We start from the raw sequence: 10,930 nt of genomic DNA on the forward strand, positions 1-10,930 counted from the left end.
ATCATATATCTGAAACCCAGGCCTCTGGGATGCTAGGGGGCATAGCTGGGAAAAATGAGTTAGGGTTAGAGGTAGGGGTAGGGGTAGGGTTAGGTTAGGCTCCCCTTGGTCCGAGAGACACAATCCAGGTGTCTACGGAAGGTCTGGCCGGAGGTGAGCGCAAGTCCATTGGAACGGATTCTCCTGGTAGCTCCCCCGCCAAGCTAGGGGGCGACAAATTGTCAGAAACCCCACATCCTCTGGGGCCGTATCTCGGCGAGGGAAGGGCCGGGAGAGGCGCAGGGGGCGTCGTCTGAGAGCTGTCACCGGTGTCTATCATATATCTGATGCCCAGGCCTCTGGGACGCTAGGGGGCGTAGTTGGGAAAAATGGGTTAGGGTTAGGGTTTAGGGTTAGGGTTAGGGGTAGGGTTAGGCTCCCCCTTGGTCTGAGAGACACAATCCAGGTGTCTACGGAAAGGGCTGGCCGAGGTGATTGCAAGTCCATTGGAACGGATTCTCCTGGTAGCTCCCCCGCCGAGCTAGGGGGCGACAAATTGTCAGAAACCCCACATCCTCTGGGGCCGTATCTCGGCGAGGGAAGGGCCGGGAGAGGGGGGGCCGCGGGGGGCGTCGTCTGAGAGCTGTCACCAGTGTCTATCATATATCTGAAGCCAAGAACTCTGGGACGCTAGGGGGCGTAGTTGGGAAAAATGGGTTAGGGTTAGGACATGGAGAGTGGGTGAGACTCGCGGTGTCGAGTCTCTATGCACAGGCCATCCTGTTCTGGTTCAGGTGAGTCCTGTTTTAGATTGAGACCTTCAGGAAATATTGTGCCCAATTTTGTGATCCATTCCCTCTCAGCTCTGACTCTCTGTGCATTATTCCAGTTTGGATCCCTCTGGAGGACTGTGGCTCGAACAGACGACCATCCATGGGAGACAAAATGGCTGACAAGGGTGTGTGTGTCTCTCTCCTCCGCATACGGATGTTAATCTGTGTTGGGTGAAGCGGCTGGAAGAGCGTGTTTTTGTCTCCCGCGACGTATTGCAGTCCGCATGGTCTGACACTCAATCAGGTAAACACAGTTTTTAGAATGGGGATTTCCCCGGGTCATAGTCTTAAAGACTGTTTTGTTTACATGACTGTGTATCCAGGTAAGGTGTTTAAAAAATTGCCCCTGGCCTCTGGGCTTAGAGCTGGTCAGTGGTTTGATTTTAGCTTTGACCAGGTGGTCTTGGAGATTTTTATTTTTTCTAAAAGCTGCTATAATTGTGTATTTTTTCAGGTGTTCCAAATTAGTAATTATGTTATTAAAATTGTCTTTTATTTTCCTGATTAATTGTATTGCAGGTCTGGAATACGTGGTGACGAAAGGGAGGAGCTCCCCCGTCTCTGTCGGCCGTGGCTCCAGGAAGGTTTTGAGGGCCTCCCTTCTAAAGGAGCGCGCGTAGCCCCTGGTAGCTAACGCTCTGAAGAGTGTTTTCGTGGCCATCATGAAATCGCTCTTGTGAGTGCAAATCCTGTGGAATGCGTAAAATTGTGATTTTTAATAATCCTGTTGTAGGTATGTTTCGGATGGTGGCTGTTTTTATGGAGCCGAGCATGGTGTCTGTTTCTTTAAAAAAAACTTGATGTCTAATTTGTTGTTTTGTTGAAAATTTTCCCCTTGTAGGTGGTGGTATCCAGAAAGTCGACAGACGTGGTGCTGGTGGTGGATTTCAGCTTGATGGACGGGTTGTGATTATTCAAGGTGAGTAAAAACTGTTCAAATTCCTCCATGGAATAGGGCCAGACCCCCCAGATGTCATCTAAATCCTATAATAATGTGTGGGTTTGTTTGCAGGATGCCAGGGCAGATGTCTCCCACTCGGCCATAAAGATGTTTGCGTATGCCGGTGCAATTTCTTTCCATGGCAGTGCCTTTAATTTGTAGATAGAAATGATGTGCGAATTCAAAATCATTTCTTCTGAGATTAATTTCTAGTAACTGTAAAATTTCTTTCTTGTCTGGCCTATTCTTATCTGGATATTTAATAAATGTTTTATAGCTTGAATGCCTTTGTCTATGTCAAATTAGTATACACGACTGTCTATATCTAATGTAACAGAATGCAATCTGAGGGGACATGAAGTTTTTTGACTGTGTCGACAAAATGATAGGTGTCTTTAAGGTATCCAACATGTTTGTTGGATAAGGGATTAATGTAGTGGTCGAAAATTGGGCTGTATAATATGTCTCACTATCACAGTCCGACACTATGGGCCTCCCGGGCGAATCTCAAAAGGAACACTCCATTTGAGGGCTCCTTGTGGTATCTTGGGAAGGAGATAAAAAAGTCTGGGCCTCGGGATCCGGGTTACCCACCAGGTAAGTATACTGTTTTTTCTTTATAAATCCCTTATTTAATAATGACTGAATAATTGTTTAGCTATTTTTTCTTTCAGGATAAATGGGTTCTTTTAAAGGGAATAATATTTTCTGTCGTTTATTGTCTATAACCCTCAAATAGATATGTTCCCTGTCCATTATGACCACCGCACTTCCTTATCTGCAGGTTTTATAATGATGTTTTTGTTTTCTGTCAATTCCCTCAGAGCTATAGTTTCTTCGTGACTCAGGTTGGCTCTGGGTTCGGACGGATGGAAATTGTTTTCAAAGTAATTGAAATCTGCTTTGATTAAATCTGTGACCTCTGGTGGTAATCTTGATAGAGGGGGGCTCCATTCAGATTTGTGAGTGAAAGGGATGAAAGGCCTGACTCTTTTATTTTGAAAATAAACATGAGTTTGATTCTCCTATGATTGTTGTAGATCCCATCGTGCCTGCTCCAGCATGTTCCTCTGGCTCCCTCTGCTGGGGATGAAGGAGAGGCCCCTATTCAGCAGTGTGAATTGGGGCTGAGTAAGTTTGAATTTTTGTGCCAAAACCATGACATTTTTCGACCCCTCCTGATCATGCAGGCTTACGGGGGCATGAATTTTACATAACCCATCCAGTATTCAAACATGTGTTTGGCTGTGGTTTTGGTCCAGTGTATTTCATCTTTCGTTGTAGCAAATAATTTAGATTGCAGCTTTGGGATGCAGCAGCAGTGCTTCTGGATCAGCCCATTCAGGTGTGCCAGGCAGGACTGCTCTTCCAGAGTAAGGCATCTGAAAAATTAATTAAAGGGATCCAGATTTCAGCTTGGATGGGAATTTAGCCACAGCAGCCTGAATTGTGGCTAATAGCTGTTGGCTCAGTTTTGTTTTTGGCGTAGTGTTTCTGTTATTTAACCCGAACGACAAAATAATTTTTTCCACAGGGGTGGAGGTGGTACTTTTGTCGATCAGCGCCTTTGCATGTGCTAATGTGGCTCCTGGATAGCTCTCAATTTGTACGTGTCGGCTTTGAAAGGGGGGCATTTTGGCCAAATTAGAGTCCCCTATGATAACCCACTGTTTCCTTATGTTAAGGCCCCAATCCTCCATTTTATTGTTTGTGTTTATGTGTCTTGTAGGTCTCCTGATAGCAGGATCTGGCGTGGTGGGCTGTGCTATGGCCCGTTTAGGCCGTAGTGAGAGCCTCATTTGTGTTGCTCTCCTAAGGCTTCTCATCTTGGCTGGAGTGGCCTGGGTGGGAGGGGGGATCTCAGGGCTTTTTGGAGGGGGATCCAGGCTCTCCTCAGATGAGAGACACGTGATGGAATCGGATGTGTGGGCCACCGCCGGGTTTGACGGAGCGGCTGTCAGCGCGGACCCAGTCGCCAACGTGGAATCAGTCGGCGCCTCGGGAGGATCATCTCCAGGTAAGTTTTCATTTTGTTTTTCTGTTTTTTCCTGTGCCAGGGACCCTGACCTCCGGCTTCTCTGGGGTTTTGGAGTGACTGTGGAAGGAGATCCAGGGTATCCACAGAGGCAGCGGGTGTCAGATGAGGACGGGGTACCTGAGGTATTGCCGTGTCCATAATATTAATTATGTTTCCCTCTTGTGGAGGTGATCCACCCTGTCTCCACAGTCATCGTGGCTGTGTCCACGCGGCTCGGTGTCCGGGCTCTCTCCGGGACCCCGAACCAGTGGTGGAGAGAGAGCCGGTGTTTCCGGTGCGGCAGGTGGAGAGGAGCCACGGGCCCCCACCAGGGCCTCCCCTCTTATTTTAAGGTCCGTGTTAACCCTCTCTGTGTGGATGAGTGCTTTAATGTCGTGTTTTGTGGTGACTTGTGTTTCTGTGTTTTTGTTACAGGAGGTCGGGGAGGCGGTGGGCTGTCAGGCCCCCTCTCCTTCTCTCTCTCTCCGTCGTGGGCTCGAGCTCGGCGACCATAAAGGCCTCTACCTGCTCAGGGTTTCGGACCGGAGCTGTCTCCCAGGTTCCTCTTTGCCCAAACGGTGGCGATTTGAAGGGGCCTCCGCCCTCTCCCTTTGAAAGCCCCTTTAAGGTAAGAAGCTCTTTTTCCAGGGAGTCAATGTAATGATCCCTTAGGATTAACATGTTGCTGTGTTTCCCAGTTTTTTGCATTTCCTCAATGAGAGTTTGGTCTCCTCATTAGGGCTGGCCGGTTTAATTGTGGTGATGAGGTGTTCTGTCAGTTTTTGGATTGTAGGGGGGGGCGGTTTGTCAGAATCCACGTTATTCAGGTGGTGGGCTATTTTGATGATTGTATGTATGGTTCTGACTTTGATGCCAAAGTCCGGGTCTGAGGACTGAGGTTTATTTTCTTCCCTGTTTCCCTCCCTCCTTTCCCTGTGTGTGTTTCTCCCTGTGTTCTGTGTTGTGTAACGTGTGTTCTGGTTTGTGAAATATTTCACAGGTTGTTTTTTGGGCGAAAAATTTGTGTTGTAGCCATGCTCCACATGGTGGTGGTAGCGTTTGAGGTAGCCGCCCTGACGTCCGTGGCCCCTCACCACGGACGCATAGCTGGGGCGCTGCCCTGTGGCTCGTGACGGTGATTGAAGCGGTATTCGGGTGAACGGCGGCTGGCCTCTCCTCCGGGGCCGTCTGAGTCGGTCACGCCGGTAAGAGACAACCGTCGGGGTTGGTGGGCAACATGACGTTGTGCCCAAAGAGAAAGGGGAAGCTAGATCACAGCCCAGGGACCCACCCGCCGGCCAGCGCGCAGGCCCGACGTGCCTCCTTGAAGTGGCACCCTATCGACACCAATCGTGAAAGATGCGATCTATAGCAGGGACGCTCTGACCACCACAACACAACCTCCCCACACAAACCAGAAGCGAACAACAACGTCCGAGAGACCAAACACACACCAGAACAAAAGATTGACACTGGTTGAACTCTCTTTCACTGCTCAATCCCAACAAGGATGCTTTGGTTCTTCCTTGGTCCTTGACTAGGAGGCTTCGTTTCATGCTGATGCCTGAGTAGAAGAAGGCTTCCTTATCTCTATAAAAACATTTGATATGTTTACCAATAGTTGTACATGACAGTGAGCAAAACAAGCTGCTGATCTGATGCAGAGGAAGTCTTGGCCGCAGATATCAGCTGTGCCAACATCCGATGCCCCGAAACTAAGTTTGTTTGCCCCCCAAGAGAGGCTACATACAGAATCGTCATCAGACATAGCCCGCATCATCCACAGAGGAGACTGTCCTTCTTGCAATGAATGATGTTGGTTACTGGATATGACAATGCCAGTGACACACCATCAATATGTTATGGACAACCATCGACTCCCACGAAATAGTGTGTGGGGTGTGTGGTGATGGTGTGTGTGTTTTGTGGTGTGTGTTGTTTGTGGTGTTTTAAAAGATCCCTGGAGAACACTGCAGTTGATTATACTCGGCCTGGTTAAAAGGCCTCACACACACTCAGACCTACTTTAAGTGATAGCTGGATTCCTTCTGCACATCATCACTTCGGCTGTTAAAGCCACTAAAGAGCTCCATATATATCTGTCTAATACCACCAGCCGGTCTCAACGCTCGGTGTGTCTCTCTCAAACTCAGATTTGCTTTACTGGCTCCGACCATTAGTCAGTGCAGCACTGATAACGCAGATGTAATTCAAAGATTTTTAGCCAGAAGACAAACATGGTTTGGAGGTGTGTCTGCAATAATTAATATAATAAAATAGAAGGATAAAGAGCTGTATGAAAAGACATTGGAATAAACGTTAGAAACACGGAGGATCGTTATTGAACGACAGCAAGCTCCCTCCTCTTCACCACTCAAATATAAAATAATTAATACCGAGCACATTTGAAAAGTCAGAGTCACTGCAGACCGACGGGAAACCCGGTCACACTCATAAATGAACGAGACAGTTCCAACTTAAAAGTCTGAATGTACTGAAGCGAAAAGTTCAGTTCAAGCGCTGATCAGAGGACGGTCCAAAGCAGTTAATTAACACATTCAGTTTATATAGCCTTCCTTTAGGGAACATTAGTAAGGAATCACTCCATTTATTTCAATTGTTATGCTGACGACAGTTATATTTATATTATATCATATTAGATTTGATTTAATTAATATATTTAGGAATCAAGCCTGATGCAACCAATCAGTTACTAAACTCCAAGCATGCCTTAAGGATATAAAAAGTTGGATGACCTACAATTTCTTGATGTTAAAATTCAGACAAACTGAAGTTCTTGTAATTGGACCCAAACACCTCAGAAACTCTCTTTCTAGAGACTTAGTTACTTTAGATGGGATCACACCTGGCCTCCAGCTCCACTGTAAAGAATCCTTGGAGGTGTCTTTTGATCAGGATTTTGTCCTTTAAAAAAACGTCCACATAAAACAAATTTCGAGGACGGCATTCTTCCAATTCTTCACAAACAAACTCGCTAAAATCAGAACGCATCAGTGTCTCAGGCGGATGCAGAAAAACAGTCCACAGCATTTTGTTACTTCAAGGCTGGCTAATTGTAACTCTTTGTTTATCAGGTCAGGCTTGCTCCAATAATCTCTGAGGACTTTGCAGTTAATTCAGAATGCTGTGCACGTGTTCTGACAGGACCAAGTCAGAGATCACATCTCTCCCATCTGGCTTCCTTGCATTGGCTCCCTGTTAAATCTAGAATAGAAGATAAAATCTTCTCCTTCTTACAAGAGCTCTTCATGTCAGGCACCCATCTAAAAAGCCATAGTACCTTACTACACCCCCCCTCTAGAACACTGCGTCCTCAGGACCTGGTTCCTGTGTGTGTTCCTTGTGGTTCCTTGTGTTTTAGGTCTCCAAAAGTAGATTGGGAGCCAGAGCTTTCAGTATCAGGCTCCTCTTCTGTGGAACAAACTACCATTCTGGTTCAGGAGCAGACACGGTCAACACCTTTAAGAGTAGACTGAGACTTTCCTTGATAGAGCTTATAGTTAGTGCTGGCTCAGGGTCATCCCTTATGTAGGCTGCCATAAGGACTACACTTCCAGATGCCGGGCCCGTCCTCTTGTTACAACTTAACTTTCTTCCTCTGAGTTCCGTGCTCCTCTCTCGTCAGGTTCTCATGGTGGCTGCACCGATGATGACGTCTCTACTACTGAAACCAGTCTCTGCAGATGTGGGTCCCACCATTACTGGGTCCTGCTCGATTTTCTGCCTTTACCTGAAGTTTAATCTGCTCAGGGTGTGAAGTGTTTGAGTCTGTAGATAATATTATGAAGTCAGTGTAGAGCTGCTCAGTGTGGACAGAAGAGAACTGAAGCATATCAATAAGACTGTAACTGAATGAAACCTGAAACATCTTCTGTTCATGAATTATTAGTTGGAGCGTTAATAAATAAATAACTTTCCTCCCTGAAGCGCGGTCTTCAAAAAAAGGTGAAGGTTTTTTTTCTGAAAAGATGAATACAAGATGTGAATAAACTAACAAACTTCAGTCAGAAACACTTGGAAAGCCTTCGTTGGAGGCATCAACTCAACACCCCGCTCCACTCAAGCTCGTGCTTCCTTCACCCGGGAAACCACCATCCATCATCGCCATGACGACCGCGAGGACCACAAGCATCATCACCGACCGAGCCCTCGTAGCTCTGCTTTTGTTTGTTTTTGTAACACAGAAATTCAAATAAATCACGCCGCGTTCCGTTTACCTGCTGATCTGATCTGATGCTGTTCTCACAGAATTCAAAAATAAAAGCCTCTCTCTCAGGTTTTCAGTCTTTATTTCCATTTTGGCTCTCGTCCTCATTCCTGCTCCTCTCTCGTGCTCTTTCACTCCGATGTGAAGCCTGAGGTGGAGCTTCGACTCAACGTCACTCCTCCTCCTCCGCCTCTTCCTCCACCTCCTCTTCCTCCTCCCTCCACCTCCTCCCCACACTCTCCTATCGATTGTCCACACAGAGACGCAGATGTAACCCCCTATTTCATGTAAGCCCTGGGGGGCCACACACACACACACACACACCAACACCGACACACACAACACACCACACACACACACACACACTTAGTGTAATTCACTTACATAGACAGGCGCTGATGGTTCCAGCAGAGCAGCTGATCAATGCTGAGACACTCTGCTGCAGTTATGACACACACACTCAAATCCCATCACACACACACCACACACACACACACACACACACACACACACACACACACACACACACACACCGTGTTTACACAGTTACCAAAATAAAAGTAACCAAAGTAAAATTAATCAATTACTCAGTCCTTTGAGTCTCAGTCTGTCTCAGTCAGTCTGAGTCTTCTCAGTCCTTAGTCGCTCAATCCTCTAGTCTCAGTCTCTCAATCTGTTCTCAGTCTCAGTCCCTCTGAGTCTGCTGTCTGTCTCTCCCAGTCTCAGTCTGTCTCAATCCTCTTAGTCTCAGTCTGTCTCACCTCAACCTCTTAGTCCCTGCAGTCTGTCTCACCTCTTAGTCTCAGTCTGTCTCAGTCCGACTGAGTCTTAGGTCTGTCTCAATCCTCTTAGGTCTCAGTCTGTCCTCAATCCCTTAGTCCTCAGTCGGCTCAGTCCTCTTAGTCTCAGTCGGTCTCAGTCCTCTGGAGTCTTAGTCTGTCTCAGTCCTCTGAGTCTCAGTCGGTCTCAGTCCTTCTGAGTCGCAGTCTGGTCCTCAGTCTTAGTCCCTGGTCTGGCTTAGTCCTCTGAGTCTTATTTTGTCTCAGTCTTAGGCTGTCTCAGTCCTCTTAGTCTCAGTCTGTCTCAGTCCTCTTGTCGCAGTCTGTCCCATCAGTCCTCTGAGTACCTCAGTCGGTGCAGTCTTAGTCTGTCTCAGTCCTCGAGTCTTAGTGTCTCATCTTAGTCTGTCGAGTCCCCTCTGAGTCGAGTCTGTCTCAGTCCTCTGAGTCTCAGTCTGTCCTCAGCAGTCTGTCAGTCCTCGTCCATCAGTCCTCGGAGTCTAGTCTGTCTAGTCCCTGTCTCAGTCTCAGTCTGTCCAGTCTCCAGTCCTCGGTCACAGTGTTGTCCACCCGTCCGTGGCACTAAAGTCAGTGTACGGTGAGTGTTGGACAGCTGGAGGTGGAGGGACGAGTAGCGGCTGATGAACAGCTGCAGCTGAATGAGGTGGAGGTGGAATACCTTAATATACAAATGTAAGTAACACTACAACGAAAGTAACACAGAGTACACAGAGTACTAACAGGAGAGTGTTAGCAGTATGACATGGTTTTCCATAGTAACCATGTGTGTTTGGTCATGTTTCTATGCACTGAGCAGAAACTCGTGATCAATGGTCAACATTAATGTGACATTACTGATGGACGGCGATGCGTTCAGGGGTCCGTCCGAGGAGAACGTGTGCCGCGATGTGACACAAACACTTTGTCCCTTCCTTCGGACGGACAGAGATCAATGCGAGCCTGAGCTGCTTCCAATGCCTGCTATCCACACATCGACCCTGAATGCAGCGCGCAGACTTAACCACCACGGGACAACAGCTGCTGCCAAACCTGTCTGTCTGTCCCTGTGGTGTCTGTTGTCTGTGTGGTCTGTCTGTGTGTCTGTGTGTGTGGTCTGTCGTGTCTGTGTGTCTTTGTGTGTGGTCTGTCTGTCTGTCTGTCGTGTGTGTCCCTGTCTGTGTCTGTCTGTCTGTGTGTGTGTCTGTCTGTCGGTGTCTGTCTGTGTGTCCTGGTCTGTGTGTGTTCTGCCTGTCTGTGTGGTCCTGTGTGTCTGTATGTGTCTGTCTGTGTGTCCCTGTCTGTCTGTGTCTGTGTGTCCTGTCGTGTGTGTGTCTGTCTGCTGTCTGTGTGTCTGTCCGTCGTGTCTGTCTGTCTGTGTGGTGTGTCTGGCTGTGTGGACTTGGCTGTGTGTGGTGGTGTGGGGGTCTGTCTGTCTGTCTGTCCTGTGATGTCTGTCGTGTCTGTCTGTCTGTGTGTGTCTGTCGTGTGTGTCTGTTGTCTGTGTACTTGGTGTCTGTCTGTCTGCTGTGGTGTCCTGTCTGTGTGTGTGGTGTCTGTCTGTCCTGTCTGGTGTGTCTGTTGGTCGGTGTGTCGTCGTGTGTGTGTCTGTCTGTGTGTCTGTGTGTCTGTCTGTGTGTGTCTGGTGTGTGTGTGTGTGTCTTGTGTGGTGCTGTTGTGTGTCTGTTGTCTGTGTGGTCTGTCTGTGGTCTGTCTGGTGTGTCTGTGTGTCTGTGTCTGTCGGGTCTGTGTGTCTGGTGTGTGTGTCTGTGGTGTGGTGTGTGTGTCTGTCTGTCTGTCTGTCCTGTCCTGTCTGTCTTTGTGTGTCTGTCTGGTGTGTCTGTGGTGTCTGTGTGTTGTGTTCGCCTGTCGTGTGTGTGTCGTCTGTCGTTGTCTGTGTGTGTGTCCGTGTGTGGGTCTGTCTGTCCTGTGTCGTTCTGTCTGTGTGTCTCTGTCTTGTGTTGGGTCTGTGTGGTTGTGGTCTGTTGTGTGTGTCTGTCCTGTCTGTCTGTCTGTCTGTCTGTCTGGCTGTGTGTCTGTCGTGTGTGTTGTCGTGTCTGCTCTGTGTGCTGCGGTCTGCCTGCCTGTCTGTCTGTCGGGCCTGTGTGTCTGTCTGTCGTCTGTCTGTGGTGTGGTCTGAGGTGTAGTGTCCTGTCC

The 10,930-nt window shown here is 48.0% G+C and overlaps 1 long non-coding RNA gene across 1 annotated transcript; it reads left to right on the forward strand.

Moving 5' to 3' along the window:
- Positions 1–1,313: 1,313 nt before the first annotated feature.
- LOC113746368 (uncharacterized) lies at positions 1,314–1,882 on the forward strand. The gene is made up of 3 exons (XR_003462806.1): positions 1,314–1,488; positions 1,654–1,731; positions 1,825–1,882. It is a non-coding gene; the product is annotated as an uncharacterized LOC113746368 (long non-coding RNA).
- Positions 1,883–10,930: the final 9,048 nt, after the last annotated feature.

This window comes from Larimichthys crocea, chromosome VIII (assembly GCF_000972845.2).
Source record: "Larimichthys crocea isolate SSNF chromosome VIII, L_crocea_2.0, whole genome shotgun sequence".
Taxonomy (NCBI): Eukaryota; Metazoa; Chordata; class Actinopteri; family Sciaenidae; genus Larimichthys; species Larimichthys crocea.